Source organism: Mauremys mutica, chromosome 9, assembly GCF_020497125.1.
Source record: "Mauremys mutica isolate MM-2020 ecotype Southern chromosome 9, ASM2049712v1, whole genome shotgun sequence".
Classification (NCBI taxonomy): Eukaryota; Metazoa; Chordata; order Testudines; family Geoemydidae; genus Mauremys; species Mauremys mutica.
The window spans coordinates 75201983-75221872 of NC_059080.1; the positions used below are offsets into that span (position 1 = coordinate 75201983).

General features: G+C 42.6%; 1 long non-coding RNA gene across 1 annotated transcript in view; it reads left to right on the plus strand.

Annotated features, from left to right (window-relative positions):
• The window catches only part of LOC123377717, a 139837-nt gene that overhangs the window by 55504 nt on the left and 64443 nt on the right, over nucleotides 1-19890 (plus strand). The window contains exon 2 of the long non-coding RNA XR_006582287.1: nucleotides 9161-9382. This is a non-coding gene — a long non-coding RNA (uncharacterized LOC123377717). The remainder of the gene's footprint in view (nucleotides 1-9160; nucleotides 9383-19890) is intronic.

Consider the following 19890-nt stretch of genomic DNA (forward strand, 5'->3'; position numbering starts at 1 on the left):
CTTCGGTCTCTCTGTTCTGCAGCCCCACCCCTTCCAAAATATTAATTAGAGAAAACCCAGTAATGAATGCCCACAGGGCATATTTCTGGGACGTGACTCCTTTGAGAACAAAAGGTATAAATGCTAAGCAAAGTAAATTAGTTAAGTTAGTTCCCCAATTAACATCTGAAGAGGTTCATGATGCTGTGAAACAGAGGGCCTGGGGCAACCTAGGCCCTGCTTCAAGGGACCTTTGTGGTATTCTAGAATCAGAAGGACTCAGGGTGACCCAGACCCTGCCTCAGGGGACAGTTGATAGACCAAGTACCTGATAGGGAAAGAGAAGAGAACTTGTCTCCATCTAGAATTGGTAGCTATACCTGCTTTGTTTGCCAAACAGGATACTGTGTAAAGCTAACATAGTTACTGAGGGTTTATGCTTGAGAAGCTGAGGCTTATTAGGAAAGATGTGTGCTATGTAACCTTAACTACTTGTGTGATTCTTCCTCAAATAAATTACTGTTCATTAAGCATGTTGGTTTCTGAAGTCTCACTGGTACCGGTAACAATCCACCCAGCAGTGGGCCATTAAACATCTGTTTCAACAGGCTCCAGCTCTTCCAGTGCACAGGGCAAAACTTTGTACTCCATCTAAGCATGAATAGAACTATTTTTTTCTTTTAGTCTTTATCTGAGGAATACATCAATTGTGATTACACAGTGAATCATTTGATAATCAAACTACTAATCCCATCCCTTCTCTTGCAAGGCTCAATCTTGCAAGGTGTTGAACACTCTGGCCGTGATCTGGCAAGCACTAAAATGTACATGAGTAGAGGTGGGATTGTCCAGTGGTTAGGATGCTAGCCAGAGACTCAGGCTCAATTCCCTGCTCCACCACAGACTCCTTGACTGACCTTGGGTAAGTCCTGGGTAGTTGCTCTGGCCCTCAGTTTCCCATCTTTAAAATGGGCATGAAAATATGGCCCTAACAGGATAGTGAGGATAAATACATTAAAGATTGATGGGAGCCATAGAAATACCCTAGCTAGATAAAGAGAAGCCCTACTGACTTCACTGAGGCTACTCACATACTAATGTTAAGCATGTATTTAAGGGCTTTGCTTGATCAGGAGCTCAGGCACATTTCCTCAAAAGTATTTAGGAGTCTAAACATGATCAGAGCCGGGTGCCTAAATACTTTTGAAGATCTGGGCCTGAGTGCTCAGCACCTGAAAATAAGGAGTCCAGTGTTGTGTCATTAGCATTACCTGTACTTAACATATGCATGTGGAACATCCATCTCTCTCTATCCCTTATGTCAGTTATAGCAAGCCTGTATATTATCATTCTGTTTGGCTTATATTTCACTCTTCCTTCATTTCTGCATTTGTCTTTGCAAAGGCACATCCAAGCAGCTCAGACACACAGTCAATTTCTCTCTAAATATGTTGGGTCAAGAAAAACCTATTAGTGCTTCTTGTACATTATGGGCAAAGTGTTTAATATCTTCCATTTAAGATGCATTTACCAAAGGTGTTGTCAAAATGAATGATTAGACAAATTTGTAAGGGGGAGGAAGAGGCCAGTAGATGGGTATTGAGGGATTAAAGTTCACGTTTGGTAATATAAGCTAAATGCTTGAGTGGTTTCATTTCATCCTGCTTCTCCAAAAGGGGATTTATTGTTCTTTCTTTGCTTCTCCTTGTCAATGACAGGTAAAGAGTTGAGAGATTTAAGTTTATCCCAAGAACCTCAATTCAATAGAAAATTACACTCCAGAGTAAAGGAGGCTACTAAATTCTTGTCGATCAGAATTCTTGTTTCGTTCTAGAATTATTCAATCTTGCACATTTTGAAAATGTATTTCCTACATGTGAATTGTATTCTGGAAGGATCTTGAAATGAAAATTGTGTGGGGTTTTTGTTTTTTTTTAATTAAAAAAAAAAGGGGGAGGAGATTCACTAGTACAAAGCATGCCATTTACCACGCTGGCTTTCATTAATATGGTCAATATTTGTAACACGTATTGTCTTGCAAATATTATCTTGAAGGTGCTCAGGATTTGCTGCAGTTTACAAAGGTTGTATGTTATTGTCAGCACATTGAGGCTTCACAAAATATAAAGGGCTCGATCGAGCATTTTACACAGTGCTCTGAGTATGGGTTGGCATAGTAATGTGCTACCGACTTCTCTCCGGTTTAACATACTGATTCCCTCCCCTCTCACTGGCTATACTCCGCTGGTTGGAGGGGGAATCAAGATTCTGCCCACCTGCTTGGATGCACGGCTCAGCTCCTTCCATCCACTATGGATAGGAAGTACTAATGGGGGAGAGGGAGATTTAACTCTATCCTTCCTGCCTCTGTGCACAGCAGTGTTAGCAGTAGGCACAATCTGGCTCCAAGTTTGCATATGGATGTGTGTAAATTGAATAGGCACTGGTCAAAAGATAATTCTTCATTATATTTCAACTCTTTTGCATATTGCTTCTTGTGCAGGGTGGGAGGGGAACTCCTTTGAACTCTAATTATGGAAGCTCGGATTCTCCTTCCCTGTTCCTGTCAAATGATCGGCAGCAGCACAGAAATGCAGCTCAAAGTCATCTCAATGATCTTTCCACTGCCCTGTGATCCTTGTTCTGACTTGTTCCTTGGTTGTGTTGTATTATGCAGGGGAGATGAGAGTGCTGAAGTATGTGATACAGTATTTGCCTCTTTGGCAGCCATGTTAATCATCAGAGCAATTGTATTTATGGTTTGACGTGGAAGGACAAATCTCACTTGCCTTATTTGCACAGGATGTCACTTTTTGAAATCCTTGTGATTGCTTCTGTGAGAGAGGCAAGCACAGTGTGGCCTAAAGATGGAGCAGATAAAGAACAAGTAATATCCTAACAGATGCAACGAAATATACAAAAGCCCTCTCTATAAAAATACATTCCAAATGATTGGCTACTCTGCCACTGGCACAGGGAGTGTATTGGGGACATGGCCAGGAGAAAAGTCATATGGTTGGAGCACTACTGTGCTTCTGTGATTTGCATTTGGTTTACCCACCTCTCAGGGCAATAGCCAGCCAGCACAGGCATTTCTATACTCTGCCACGGACCAGACCAGGGTAGAATCAGTCTCAAGACCAAAGTGTCTCAAATGGCTTCTTTGTGGCTTTGCCAGCCTGGGCACCCAAAAGATCCAGTCCACCAGCCAGTAAAGTTAATGGCAAAACTTCCATTGACTCCAGTGGTGGCAGGACTGGCCTTCAAAACAATCCTCTTAACTAGTTTCCAAACTAGCTGGCTCCTTCTCCTATTGCCATCCCTCTGTCCTGTTTCCTGCCCCTCCCATAGCCAGCTGTGACTCATCCTTCCATTTTTAATTATTCAATAGCATGCAAAACTATATGACTAACCTAATGCCATTAATGATACCATGCACACTAGTAATTAATAGTGCCTGGAAGGCACAATGAGTTTACTTTCTCAATGTGCCTTAGACTCTGAGTTAAGCCCACCTGAAGGTTTTGGATTATAACACAGCCCACTTTCAGTAAGAAAGCAGTCAAGTGAGGATGGAAGCTTGAAGAGGGGATGAAGGTGAGAGTACATTTGTTACAGCTGCTGATAAAAAAAATTAATTGGTGGATTATGGGTATATACAGTACACCATAAAAGTAACTGGTTTCATAATTGCAATATGTATTTTAGGTATATCCAAAATGCCCATTTTTTCCTCTTAGCGCAGGAAAAATACTGATACAAGGAAACAGCATTCAAATATGGGGGAAATCTATATAAAAGAGGCAGTGTTCAGTTCATCATTGCATCAAAGAGTGTTTGTTTTAAGGCAGTGAGCATTCAGCACTGACCAAGATTAGGGAGTCCTTCAAAGGAAAGTCAAAGTTACATGTTAAATCTATATCCAAGGTAGACAGCTGTGGCAAATAATTCTTCACTGAACTTCTTTCATTAGCATCCATGAATATTTGCATAAATCTTGTCAAGAAAAAATTGGCAGAGGTGCAAGGCCTGCTTCCAATTCTTTTCACTTATAACATAACCATGGAAAATTCATTTCCAGATTTAGAGGCTTGTGTGCATGCACAGAAACAAAAAGATATCAACAAACTGATTAGTGATGGTAATTACAAACCTGTGACAAGCCATTTACTTGCATTACTATAGGAAAATGCAATTGCCGTAATAAATAAAGTGGCAGCTAAAAACAAAACTGAGATTTGTTCTTCAGTGTCTGGAACACAGCTGCAACAAAAAAAAAAACCCACAGGAAGATTTCAGTTTATGTGGAACTTACAAAGCTACTAACCAGAGCTGTCACTAAATAGATCACTTGTGTGAGGTCACTGTTTACAGTTCACTTTATAAGGTGTTTCAAACTTTATACCTCATCTGTAGCATTGGCATGAATATCTACCATGTTAGTATGAAGTAGAAGGCAGTTGTTTTGGTAAGTAAGGGTTTATTGAAGCCATAAGAGTTGACTCCTGTGATATTGTAAAAATGCAGACATGTTATAATGTCATCCTATCCCTTGCACCAGCATTACATATCTGCTGAGTGGTAGAAGAATTCCAGGGCCTTGTAGGCTGATTTCCTAATGGAGGATAAATCAGTGATGTGCAGTCTGAGTTTCTATAAGTGTAGCTTGATTTATTTACAAATATACATCAGTCTTGGAAGAGACCTTCACAGATAGCACACTGGAGTGTCCCATTCCCAGGAAGCAACTCTGCACCAAGAAATGATTCTAGCAGAGAGCCAGCCACATGGTTGCTTGCAAATACTTCTACAACATCTTTGCAACCAAACACATGACACTACAAGCATTTCTTTCAAGACTAAAACCTTGCTCACATGATAATTAAAAGATCTTAAAATACTGAGTTATAGTACTGTGACAGCTAGGGCAATTTCCTGCAGTATTCTTGGAAAACTACTGACTTAAGTATCTTTGGAGTCCATTGTATTAAATGCAAAAGTTATGTTTTAGTGTGGGCCTGGATGATCAAAGGCCTGTAGTCAGCAATGTGGGAGACAAGGATGCTCTTTTGAGACAATGTGTGAAGTGGATTTCCTGGGAAATATATAGGAGGTAATGAATGCAAATTCTCCTCCCCCCCACCCCGGTCATGTAAAAAAGCTAGTCTTTTGAAGCTATGTACTGAGGAAGGGGACCATTGTCTGCTGATTTATCTGCTTTGGATTCTGAAGATGAAAAAAACAAGCAATATAAAGGAATGACTAACCTATTCATGATGATGCTATTTCTGAGCTGTTATAAACTTGTAACCACAGGGAAAAAGCATGGGATTTGAAGGGCTGACTGCTACCAGAGCCCTTGCTGGAGTTGAGGTGGTGGTGATCTCTTGTAAACTTAGTAGCATGCATGTAAGTTCTCTTATTGTTTTTGTTTTCTCTTTCACTTTAAGAAAAATATGCTTGCTTAGAAAGAGCTGTGTGGTAATTTACAGCTAAGCTGCTAGAAGGATTAGATTTTGATCAGTAAATGTTGATAAACATCAGTTCCACCTCACATGCATGGGGAAGGGGGAATTATCAAAATTTATGTAAAGAAAAGTGTTGCTTGAGAACTCAGTTTAATTTAAGGATATTTACTTTGTATATTTTGACATGATGTGAACCGTCTCTTACTAACGGTTAGAAAGCTTTACCTTTTTTTTTAAATCTCAAGGGCTACTGTCATTAAGTAAGTGTCTGACCCCCACTGCACCTTAGTTTCCCACAACTGAAAAAAAAAAGCTTAAAACACTTAATTTTCTGCAACTGAACATTTTAATGGCTAAATACAAAAATGCTTAAAAATAAACATCAATACTTATCCATTGTAACTGGATAAAAAAAATTCAAATTCTGCCAAGCCTCCTTAGAAGTGCTGGCAGTTACAACGTTACAATAAACCTTTGGGGAGAGTGCAGCTGCTGACCTGGTTTACGCAATCTGGCTTGCTGGGGCTATCACAGTTGATACCAGTCACTCTGTGTTCTTGGGAAACCAGGGCGCAGTATCCAGCCTGTCTGACTCATGAAAAGGCACCCTTCCCCTCTCCCAGCCTCTGCTTGAACCAAAACTGATCAGAGAAAAGACTTGCAGATAGCAGTGAAGGGCAGTGGGAGACACAACTAGACCCCTCCTGACAACAGTGATAGGATTAAGGCAACTCCCCATGCCTCATCTGCATCAAAGATGGGACAGGGAGGCATCTCCATTAGCATACAGCATGGAGAACAGAGATTCCAAGGCAAGAATCGCACCGAACTCTGGGACCAGAAAAGCAGGGAAGCACTGCATGATGGGGGATCTCTGCTCCAGATGTTAATGAGCCCACACCTGCACACACCCAGCTCAGCAGTTATCAGACCAATTCTAATAATGAATCTTTGATTGATATCCAAAATACTGAAGCATCCTAACTGCATTGTGAGCTCCCTGGAAAGAACACCACCCATAGCTAGGAGTGATCAGCCCCTATTGGCTAGCCTAAAGAAAACCCTTGAGTCATCATTTTACCCATAAACAAATCTAATGTTCTCCCTTGAACCATTGTTGTTTGCCCGCAAAAAAACCCTTCTCACGCTCAAATGTGTTCTGATGCATGGATCCAAACTCTGCATCAGTCCACTGGGATTTCATCTTCTCCTGACTGATCATGCTGGGGGCTCTGCCTGTCTCCAGCACTCAGTACCCTGAGCTACCATCATCACCTGGGAACCCCGACCAGTTCAAGCTTCAGGGAAGTGGTGAGATCCCAGCTCTCTTCTCTCTGTTTTTTCTTTTCTACCTCAGATAGAACTTTCTAACCCTGACTTGTTTGATCAGGTATAGTTTTCTATATATGATTTTTGTAACCTTTAATAATGTAACTGGTATGTTGGTTTAGGCTCTCCTTGTGTAGTTATCACTATTATTCAATACATAACTTTTATGGTTAAGTTGGTTTCTTGCCTCTCTCTCTCTCTCTCTCTAAACTTTACTCTTGTGTTTTTAGCTTCCCCATTTACTCTGCAGCTATTAAAGACCCCAATCCAGCAAGTCACTGAGGCCCATATGTAGGCATAACTCCACATGGCTTAAGTACTTAGGAAGTCTCATTTTTAAAAGTTACTCAGGCCCAGTTCCGCTAAGACATTTAGATATCTAAATACCTTTACCAAACAGGGCCTAAGTGACTTACCAGGGATGACACAAGCCAATGGCAGAATCAAGGCTAGAATTAAAGCATGAATTGAATTTGGTTTCCTGCTAAGAGAATGGCAAAAGAAGCATTTTTATGGGCCAAATTTACTCCTGGTGTAATTCCATTGAAATTAAGGCAAATTTGCCAGATCTGACTATGTCCCCATATATTTAATGGAGTTTCTTTTTCTTTGTGGGGAAGAAGTTCTTCTCAAAAAGGAAAATTAAAATGCTCTATTACAGCCTAGTCTTGTCAGTTACTGAGCACCTGTCAGTACGTCAGGGGTGGGCAAACTTTTTGGCCTGAGGGCCGCATTGGGTTTTGTAAATTGTATGGAGGGCTAGTTAGGGGAGGGGGCCGTGGCCTGGCCCCCCCTCCATCTTCCCCCCCCACGACCCCTGCCCCATCCACACACCCCCGCTCCCTGTCCCCTGAATGCCCCTGGACCCCCACTGCCCCATTCAACTCCTCCTCTCATTCCTGAGGCCCCCCCAGGACCCCTGCCCCATCCAAACCCCCTTCTCCCTGTCCCTTGACTGCCCCTGGAACCCTTGCACCTGATTGCCCCCTGCTGCCCCATCCAACCCCCCCTCCTTCCTGACTGCCCCACCCCGGGACCCCTGCCCCCATTCAACCCCCTGTTCTCCTCCCTGACCACCCCGACCTCTATCCACACCCTGCCCCTTAAGCACCACCCCAACTCCCCTGCCCTCTATCCAACACCACCTGCTCCCTGCCCCCTTACCGTGCTGCCTGGAGCACCAGAGGCTGGCACCACTACAGCCGCACCGCCACCACCACACAGCTCAGAGCACTGGGTCAGGCCGGGCTCTGCAGCTGCGCTACCCCAGGAGCTCACAGCCCCGCCGCCCAGAGCACTGCGCTGGAGTGAGCGAGCTGAGGCTGCGTGGGAGGGGGACAGCAGGGGAGGGTCCAGGGCCATCTCTCCTGGGCCAGAAGCTCAGGGGCCAGGCAGATGGTCCAGTTTGCCCACCTCTGCACTAGGTGCTTCATGTCCTGAGTTGTCGCCACTGAAGGCGCTCATTAGCGGTTCAGGATCTAGCTTGGCATGTCTTCTGTATCACCAATATTTAATAACGTTTAGTAATCTGAGTCTCCATTCACCCCACTGCAAAATTGGGTTGCTGGTGTTTACCACCTTCATTGGAGTACTGACCTGCATGAATAAATAATGTCCCTGCTGTTCAAGTGCCAGGTATTATTATGCGGGTGCAGAGGTGGGAAAGGAATTCAGAAGTCCCTGGCTCCCAGCCCTGTGTTCAGTCTATAAACCCATGTGATTATAGAATTCACCACCACCTTCTTTCCCTTAAGAGAAAAACAAAAACTCATACATGTGATTTTCCTCTAGACCGCACTGCCCTTCCCCCCGACTAAAGTGGATTTTTAATTTTTTGTTATGTTCTCATGAGAAAAAAATCTCCTGAATATTTGTCATTTTCATCTAACAGACACTTTTTTCAGCACATTTATAGATATGTAAAACTGTAACAAGTGAACAAATCACCACACCATTTTAAGAGGAATATAATCAGCATGAAGCACATCTTGCTTTTCATTGCTTTATATGGTAATAAAATGGGATTATATTTCCCTTTAAAAAGCTGTGGCAATATTTTTTTTAACTTGTCAAAGAGGACTATATTTACAATTCCTGATACTTACAGGTTTGTCTGGTCCTTTGAGCATGAGCTTGAAGTTCTTAGCTTTGATTTGTGTCTTGTGAACCCTCTTCTTAAGCACCATCCTGTGTTTTGTTTTGTTTTTCCCCCTTTCAGCCATGTTTTTCCTTACATGTTCACACAGGAACTCTATAGAAAAGAGAATCAGAGATCTATTGGAAATGTGTAACCAATATTGGCCGTCTTTCTTTGCAGAACTTTACAAGTATGACTTTAAAATTCTCTATTTCAGCTGAATGTCATATTGCCTGTTTTATTCCAGGTCAATCTTTATGCATGTGACAGATTTAGACAAGTATTCTTTGGATCCAGGACTGAAGGAAGCATATTACACAGACAGATCTCAAACCAGCAGAAACATTATCCATGTGAGCAAAGTGCGCAGGCAAGCACAGCAACTGAGTAGCAACTACTGAAATGCCCAGAGGCTGCAAAATCACAAAAGGTCAGATGCCTACCTTTTAGAGCTATGGGGAAAAGACAGGTAAGTAAAAGAAACAAATGCTCTCAATTTTTCTATCATACTGCCTTTTCAATGACAAAAGAAAATAACAGGTTTGTTTAATAGCTTTTTCGCAAATAATCTTGCTTATATCTATATATTACCCATGGAACCATACTGTCATCAGTTGGTATAAAGAGTATGCCTGGATGAAAAGAAATATCTGCACTGACAAGGCATATATTTGAATTGTGTGTTGCATTTGGAGGGATTTATTAGCTCATCACATATTTGAAACAGACTTTTGCAGATGGGTTTCAATGGGAGCATTCCTTTCCCTCATCTGAAATGATTTAATTGCCCCTTTAAGGGCTCAGCTTTGAAATCACCTTTCCCATGCAGAACATTTGACTCAGGCAGACATTTGCTTTAGAGGCCACACTGCTTCTACCCATGATCATTGAGATCAGAGCAACTAGGTGGTGCAGGATGATCAAAGACAGGGAAAGTTCCCCTACACCTTCTCATTCAGTGTTGACAAAAACTGTGAGAGAGTGTAATATGGAGCTTTTCTAGATGGGGACACCAGCTAAGAATCAGGCCCTGTGAATGGGCTGTCCAGAAAAGACTTAGATCCAGATCTTATTGCCATTAAATTGAACATTTTTTATTTAAACTTTACATATACTACTTTAGTAAAATCCATGTTTTAATACCTGGCTTACCTATTTGCGGCTTGTAATTATTTGTGGATGTAATTTTTGGGCCTACATATTGGTACCACATTATTAGCAGGTATTAGCAACTAATGTCATCTAGAAGTCATCAGTGACCTGATCTGTAGGTCTATCAAACTTGACCAGAATATTCAAATGTTGGTGCCGAATGGTTCCTAAAATATTCAACTGTCTGGTGCTAAACTAAGTACCTGAAGCCACATTTCAGCATTTAGTGGTCTGATTTTCATAAGTTCTAAGCACCTTTGATTCCCACTGAAGCATTAGAACTACAAATTCTAAATCCCCAGCATGCACCCAGGTGTTCAGTCCACGTGTGGCTGTTTGGCTGTGAGCATGCAATTTTGTGTGCATGTAAGTGTAGGCCTTGTAGGGGGGCAGCCAAAAATGTGGGCTTTAAATGACACATGCTAGGAGCCAGGATCTACAAAACTGTTACATGCTAGGAGCCAGTATCCACTGATTTCAGTGACTTACTGAAATACACAACACTCAGTGTCTGAATTTTCACATTTTCTAAATCGATGGGACCTGGGAGAGATGAACACCCCTGAAAATTGGGGCCAAAAAACTTAGAGAAGTGTGCCTCAAATCCTCGTCTTGGATTACAATACCCAACTTAAAATATTGTCCTAGAGGTGCCATTGGCACAGTGTTCTACATTCACACGTAATTTCTCAAAGGGACTGATCTTAAGCCAATGCAAATATCTGTGCATATCTTGGCTTAGAATCAGGCTCTTGGTCTCTCTCTCCACATAGAGCTTGAAGATGCTGGATGGTGTGAAAATTCTGGGGACTCGCCAGCTGTGGATTGATGACTTTTGTAGCTATACCATGTAATTAGACTGCAGAGAATGATAAATATCCATTTTTAAAAAACATTGCCAAGTATTTTCCCACCATTATAACAGGAGGAATCAATGGTTTGGAAGACTATTTTTAATACATACTTAGTATCTCATTTTTTAAAGTATAATTATAATAGGATTAATCTTTTATATGGTATGGAAACAATGCTGGGGTAGAGATTAATAGATTAAAATGTAATATTGTCATATGGAATAAAGCATAAGTCATCTTCCTATATATTACGTTCTGTTGAATTTTTCATTTGATGTTTGCACATTAATTCATAACTTTTGATTCAAAAATACTTCTGACCCTGACTTCTCAAAATACAGACAGATGAATTATGGATAAATAAAAGTACATCCTATATTGATGTTATGCTACAGCTCAGCCTTGGATTACCTTACAGTGCACATTTTTTTGAATTAAATACTACATAAATAAAGTGTTCTCATAATTACAAAACAAGTTAACTTGTTAATTCACGTAAAATGCTATTTTCTGACTTCCAATTTAACTGGCTACTTTTCATTAAACCTTTTGCAGCAAATGTTGTCCTATGGCATGAATTGCCTTGTCAAAAACCCTGCATTCTGCATGTGACAAACACAGCGTATATTAATACCTTCATTATACATCTTCACACCCTAATTATTTTAATTACTGCAATCACTGTAGATAGAATAGCACCTGCAATTTAGAGCAATCAACTACTTTCAGTTTGCTAAAATTAAGTGTTCATATAAAATATCAAACCATTTGTAAAGGTTTGTCAATAAGTCAGCTATGGGCTGACCTCTTTTATTGAACATTTGTATAGACTTCTTAAGAGTTCTGAAAAGAAACACCATGGAAACACTATGGAACAGTAGTTGAGTGCTGTAAAGCAAATAAAGAACAGAGAGAGATCATATAAAAGTGTACATTAAGCTAGTATTCCCTATGCAGCTTTTGGCATTTGGCAGAAGGATTACAAGAAGTGAACATAATCTGAGCTGGGAATTAGTTTCCAAACCAGATAGCAGTCAAAGTAGCTCAAGTTTAACTGTTTTTCCACATATGGTGAAGCTGAGAAAGAAATGGGCGAATGATTTTCAGAGCAGAAAGCTGCCAAAATAACTCAGTTAACAAAATGTTCTAAACAGCTGGGCATAGTCTACTCAATAAAAATGTGAGAATATGTACCTGTCAGCTCACCCATGCGCTGCCTAACTAAAGATGATGGGGGCTAATTTAGCTACAACAAATCAGGAAAAAGATCTTGGAGTCATCGTGGATAGTTCTCTGAAGATGTCCACGCAGTGTGCAGAGGCGGTCAAAAAAGCAAACTAGATGTTAGGAATCATTAAAAAGGGGATAGAGAATAAAACAGAGAATATATTATTGCCCTTATATAAATCCATGGTACGCCCACATCTCGAATACTGTGTACAGATGTAGTCTCCTCACCTCAAAAAAGATATTCTAGCACTAGAAAAGGTTCAGAAAAGGGCAACTAAAATGATTAGGGGTTTGGAGAGGGTCCCATACGAGGAAAGATTAAAGAGGCTAGGACTCTTCAGCTTGGAAAAGAGGAGACTAAGCGGGGATATGATAGAGGTATATAAAATCATGAGTGATGTTGAGAAAGTGGATAAGGAAAAGTTATTTACTTATTCCCATAATACAAGAACTAGGGGTCACCAAATGAAATTAATAGGCAGCAGGTTTTAAACAAATAAAAGGAAGTTCTCCTTCATGCAGCGTACAGTCAACTTGTGGAACTCCTTACCTGAGGAGGTTGTGAAGGCTAGGACTATAACAGTGTTTAAAAGGGAACTGGATAAATTCATGGTGGCTAAGTCCATAAATGGCTATTAACCAGGATGGGTAAAGAATGGTGTCCCTAGCCTCTGTTCGTCAGAGGATGGAGATGGATGGCAGGAGAGAGATCACTTGATCATTGCCTGTTAGGTTCACTCCCTCTGGGGCACCTGGCATTGGCCACTGTCGGTAGACAGATACTGGGCTAGATGGACCTTTGGTCTGACCTGGTACGGCCGTTCTTATGTTCTTATGTTATGTAAAGATACAGCTACTTATATGAAATTGGATGCACTTCCATGTATTTAATATGTCAGAAGAACTCAGAACAAGAATGAGAGAGACTAAGAACAAACCCCAGCAAATTATATTTGAATGGCACAAAGGTCCCCATTTTTCTCCAGCTGGTAACTAGTATCATGACTGAACCAAATAATTTTTTCCCTCTTTGACTTCTGTTGGGGATCTGCCCAAAGCAGGTGGCTCAAGACATGCTTTCCCAGAGCAACTGAGCTTAAAAGTTGACTTAAACAATCAATACACAAACAAAATTTTAAAAAATATATAAAAATCAGAAAATAAATAAAAATTGTCAAGATTGTCCTCACTGTGAGAATATTAGTATATACACTATAAAGCGGTTAAGCGGTTTTATCTAGCTGGTTGAAATTACAAAGTTTCTCTTAAATTTGGCTTTCAAGTTGCTTAGCTGGAATAATTCTTACACATTTTAAGGTTTTTGTTATTTGAAATAGAAGTTAATGTTCAATAAGAAGATATAGAAAATAAAATAATGATGTTCATTTGGCAAAGTTTAGTGTATTAATGTTAAAATGTATCAAGAAGTAATAAATCACAATAAGCCAAGTTTTATCACAAAGTTTTAGTCTATTATTCTAAACCACAAATACTCTGGAAGGTGAGTTTGGAGCCTTTACAGGTCCTTAATCTGCCAGTCTGCTTTTTGCTAATTAAAGGTTATAGGAGCAACAGTGACAGTTTTATCAAAATTAAAAATGTAAGTTACTTAGTGAAATGGAGGCTCCATCTCTTCATATGACTCCTAAAATGTTAGAGATTTCAAATGATACTAACATTACTTGAAAATTGATAGAAAATACATCTTTCAGCTGCTATACCTGGCCCCCATCCTATAAACACTTATGTAGGTACTTAATTTGAGTAGTCCCAGACTTCAATGAGTAATGTTAATGATGAGGGTATTTGTAAGATCAGGGACCTAATTACCAGCTGTATTTAGGTTCTGTAAAGCTATTATAATTAACTATTAAGGCAATTAATAATTCTGTTGTTAAAGTGTAAATAAACGTTGTTTTTGGGGGGGTCGGGGAGGGCATTTCAACTGCCATCCAAGTAACAAAGATTCAGTTTGAGAAGTGTGTTTTGGTCAAGGAGTCTATTTTCGTTCTTCCAAAAAATACCTTGTATCAATCCAATTGTGAAATCAGGGCGCAGATTACTAACTGGGACTAGCACTGTAAAAGGAAAAAGGAACCTAAATAATCTAAAACAGCAAGCTTAATCAACATCTGAATCATAGAATCAGTGAAATGTAGGGCTGGAAAGGACCATGGGGGATCATCAAATCCAGCCTCTGAGCTGAGGCATGACCAAGTAAACCTACACCAGCCCTGACATGTGTTTGTCCAGCCTGTTCTTAAAAACCTCCAATGATGGGTATTCCAGAACTTAACTACCCTTATAGCTAGAAAGTTTTTTCCAATATCTAACCTAAATCTCTGTTCCTGCAGATTAAGTCCATTACTTCTTATCCTACCTTCAGTGGACCTGGAGAACAATTAATCATCTGTCCACTTTGTAACTAAACATACCCAGATTTGTTTTTAACCTTTCCTCATAGGTCAGGTTTTCTTAACCTTTAATTATTTTTTGTTGGAGGGAATCCAGAGGAGAGCAATTTGTCTACATCTTTTCTAGAACTGGACATAGTACTCCAATAGAGGCCTCCCCAGGGCAGAGTAGAGTGGCACAATTACCTCCCATGTTTTACATACAATATTCTTGTTAATACAGCTGAAAATATTAGTCTTTTGTGCAACTGCATATTCAGTTGACTCATATTCAATTTGTGATCCACTATAGCCCCCAGATCCTTTTCAGCTCTACTACCATCTAGAGCATTATCCTCATTTTCTGGTTGTGTTTTTTATTTTTCCACTTGATTTCATTGAATTTCATCATGTTGATTTCAGACCAATTCTCCAATTTATCAAGGTTGTTTTGAATTCTAATCCTGTCCTCCAAAGTATAATGAGATCATGTTTAAAAATCATTCCCATTTCTCATTTCTTATGTCTTAATATTGTAGTCAGACAGCATATACTGTCAAATACATAGTAATATATAGGTGATATGTTGGAACACTTTGTAGTTAAGTTTTGCAGCATTTTCTGACCTAGTATGCCAGTGAAGCTAAATGTATCTCACAAACTGGCTTTTCAACTGTGAGATGCCTCCTAGTCTGTGGCATGCCTCAATAGAGAGACTAGAAAGTGACATGCTTTTCATTTTATAGAGACCTGCCACATGCTACCAAATTACACAGTCCCTTCTTATTTCTATTTCTGTTCTCACACACAACATTGTATAATTGTTAAATAAACGGAGGGAAAAACACTTTTTTACTTGTATTTGTAATGTGCTAAAAAGCATAATTCGTTTTTAGGTGAATAATTTTGTTCATATCTGTCAGAGCATCAAAAAACTACATATGGGATGAGTAATGACCCATTCAATGAGTTATGTATCTAAAACTCCTCATGATGTCAGCAATATTTTGTTAGTTTGTGAGTGTTGTTCTTTGCATCTCCAAATTAGCTATTGACTACACATCTAAGGCCTGGTCTACACTAGGAGTTTATGTCGAATTTAGCAGCATTAATTCGACTTAACCGTGCACCCGTCCACACCAGGAAGCTAATTAGTTCGACCTAGAGGGCTCTTTAGTTCGAATTCTGTACTCCTCCCCGACGAGGGGAGTAGCGCCAAATTCGACATGGCTATGTCGAATTAGGCTAGGTGTGGACGGAAATCAACCTTAGTAGCTCCGGGAGCTATCCCACAGTGCACCACTCTGTTGACGCTCTGGACAGCAGTCCGAGCTTGGATGTTCTGACCAGCCACACAGGAAAAGCCCCGGGAAAATTTGAATTCCTTTTCCTGTCTGAATCTCATTTCCTGGTTGGACATCGGGGCGAGCTCAGCAGCACCGGCAACGATGCAGAGCTCTCCAGCAGAGGAGTCAGTGCAATCTCTGAATAGAAAGAGGGCCCCAGCATGGACTGACCGGGAAGTCTTGGATCTGATCAGTGTGTGGGGCGAGGAGTCTGTGCTTTCAGAGCTGCGCTCCAAAAAACGGAATGCAAAGACCTACGAGAAGGTCTCCAAAGCCATGAGAGACAGAGTATACAGCCGGGATGCAACGCAGCACCGCGTGAAAATCAAGGACCTGAGACAAGGCTACCAGAAGACCAAAGCGGCAAAGGGACACTCCGGAGCCCAGCCCCAGACATGCCGCTTCTACGAGGCACTGCATGCCATTCTCGGTGGGTCTGCCACAACTGCCCCGCCAGTGACCGTGGACTCCGACGATGGGATAGTGTTGACGGCCAGTTCCTCGCCGATGTTCGCGGACGGGGAAGATGAGGAATGGTTTGTGGAGGACGAGGCAGGCGACAGCGCTTACAACGCTGGTTTCCCCAACAGCCAGGATCTCTTCATCACCCTCACGGAGATCCCCTACCAACTCTCCCCAGCAGTTACCCCGGACCCTGAATCAGGGGAAGGATCAGTCGGTAAGTGCTTTAAACATGTAAACTTTTATTATTAATGTAACAGGAATCTGAACTATGTGAAAAGGAGGTCTATATATATGGGGATAGAACAGAAATCCTCCTGGGAGATCTCCACGAAGCTCTCCTGGAGATAATCGAAAAGCCTCCGCAGGAGGTTCCTGGGTAGAGCTGCCTTATTGGGTGCTCCGTGGTAGCACACTTTTCTGCGCCAGGCTTTCATGAGGTATTCTGGGAGCATTGCCTCCACGAGCATGGCAGCATAGGCCCCTGGTTTGTGCTGGCTTTCACGCAGCATGCGCTCTCTATCTCCTTCAGTGACCCTCCTCAGGGTGATCTCACTCAGCGACTCCTGCATCTAATTAGGGGAATTACTGTAATGTTACGCCTGGTCCAAAGTATTTTTAAAAAATCTCCAGACAGACGGCGTAGCAGAGACTCAGAACGCTGCTGTGTGACAAGCATAACGGAAAGCCAAAGAATCAAATGGACGCTCATGGAGGGAGGGAGGGGGGACTGAGGACGCAAGCTATCCCACAGTTCCTGCAGTCTCCGAAAAGCATTTGCATTCTTGGCTGAGCTCCCAATACCTGTACGGTCAAACACATTGTCCGCGGTGGTTCAGGGCATAGCTCGTCAATGTACCCCCACCCCCAGAAGGAAAAGGAAAAAAAATCGTCTCTTGACTCTTTTAAATGTCACCCTATGTGTACTGAATGCTGCTGGTAGACGCGATGCTGCGGCACTGTACTATAGCATCCTCCCCCCCGCGCCTCATGGGTGGCTGATGGTACAATACGACTGGTATCCGTCCTCATCATCAGCCTTGTGGCAGATGGTGTAGTGCAGTAGGACTGCTATCCATCCTCGTCATCAGCCCATAAGTAGACAGCCTGCTAACCGTCTTCATCATAGCAACAGGGGGCTGAGCTCCATCAGCCCCCACCCTTCATGTGTAAAGAAAAGATTCTGTACTGCCTGGACTATCATAGCAGCAGGATGCTGGTCTCCTCTCCCCCACACTGCTTAACGTCCTGTCTGGACTATCATAGCAGCTGGAGGCTGCCTTCCCCTCATTTCATTTCACTAACAAGTCACTGTTTCTTATTCCTGCATTCTTTATTACTTCAGCACACAAATGAGGGGACACTACAACGGTAGCCCAGGAAGGCTGGGGGAGGAGGGAAGCAACAGGTGGGGTTGTTGCAGGGGCACCCCCTGTGAATGGCATGCGGCTCATCATTCCTGCATGATCTGACACGGAGCGGCTGTGCTCTCTAGTTCTCTGATACACTGCAACCCTAGTACACTTTCCCCATATTCTAGGCAGGACTGATTCTATTTTTAGATACCATAAAGGAGGGATTGACTCAGGGAGTCATTCCCAGTTTTGTCTTTTGCGCCCCCGGCTGATCTCGGCCAGGGGCACCTATGACAGCAGCAGAAGGTATAGTGCAGTAGGACTGGTAACCATCATCACATTGCCAATTTACAATGGCATGGTAGATGGTACAATATGGCTGATAACCATCTCTGCTGTCATGCAAAAGCAAAGGAATGCTGCTGTGTAGCGCTGCTGAATCGCCTCTGTCCGCGGCATCTAGTACACATACGGTGACAGTGACAAAGGCAAAACAGGCTCCATGGTTGCCACGCTATGGCGTCTGCCAGGGTAATCCAGGGAAAACGGGCTCAAAATGATTGTCTGCCGTTGCTTTCCCGGAGGAAGGAATGACTGACGACATTTACCCAGAACCACCTGCGACAATGATTTTTGACCCATCGGGCACTGGGATCTCAACCCAGAAATCCAAGGGTCGGGGGAGACTGCGATGGGGTGGAACAGGGGCAGAGTTTATGCTTTCCGGATTGCCTGGAGCAGGAGTGTGCACGAGACAGGTGCTGTGCATGGTCTTGTTCACAGAGACAGACTAGACTGTGTTCATTGTTCGCAGAAATGTATTTTTGCAAGGAATTCACTCCCTTTTTCCCATCACACAGCTTCGACTGTCTCCAGACCTGCCACAGCATCCCCCTCACAGAGGCTGGCAAAGATTAGGTGGCAAAAGAAAAAGACACGGGACGAGATGTTTGCTGAACTTATGGGCTGCTCCCGAGCCGAGGCGGACCAGCAGAGCCAGTGGAGGGAGACCCTCTCTCTGTACCAGCGCTCACACAGCGAACAGGAGGAGAGGTGGCATGAGGAAGAGAAGCAGGCGACTCAAACGCTGCTTGGACTAATGAGGGAGCAAACGGACATGCTCCGGCACCTTGTGGATGTTCTGCAGGACCGCAGGCAGGAGGACAGAGCCCCCCTGCAGTGTATCTGCAACCGCCCTCCCCCGCCACAAAGTCCCATACCCCCCTCACCCAAAATAACCAGAAGGAGGGGCGCCAGGGGCCGTGAAAACTGTCACTGCACCCCAGCAGAGTGCTCAAGTACCCAAAAGCTCTCATACCCTAAATTTTGAGAAGTCCTTCCCTTCCTGACTCACCTAAGCCCCAATCCCAGTTTCATCCCCTAACTGTCTAGTTAATTATTAAAAATACTTTGCTGTTAATTACTGTTTCCCTCATGTTTTTTACAGAAGACTGTGTTTGAAGGGAGGGGTGGGGAAGGGGGTTGGTAATTGCATAGGACAGTCACCTTTAGCAGGGTACAGACACGGGGGCAGGATCAGCAGCAGGTCACACACACAGTGCAGTCAGTAGGCACCCTGGTCAGTATGGGAGGTGGTTTGCAGGTTCTGTGTGGGTGTGGGGGTATGTGACTTTGTAGCGGGGGAGGGCGGTTACAGATCTTATGCAGCGGTCCTTGTCCTGGACCACAGAGCCACGCAGCAGAGGAATCTGTATCCGTCCTCCTCCGCCACAAGGTCACATAGCCCCCGCACACAGAGTCCCAAAAAGGAGGGATGGCAGGCTCCGTTGAAACAACCAGTCCGACACTGCGGACCGCTGTAGGAGCAGGAGCCTGTCATTCCTCAAGTTTAGAGGCAGTCTTTACATCACCACACACCCTACCCAGCACAGTCTACGTCCCAGTTTCAACCCTTTAACGCAAAGTCATTAATAAAGAAACCTTTGTTAAGTAACAATGGAACATGTATTTTATTTTTACACATGTGTTGGAAGTGGGGGAAATGGGGTGAATGGGGTATGTAACTGCAGAGGATAGTCAACAGTAACTGGGTAAAGAAATAGGGGCAAGTTCAGCTTCTCTGTAAAGAAACTGAACAGTCACAGGTCACGCTGCCGCTGAGGAACCTAGGTTTCAAAGCCTCCCGGATGCACAGCGCTTCCCGCTGGGCTCTTCTAATCGCACG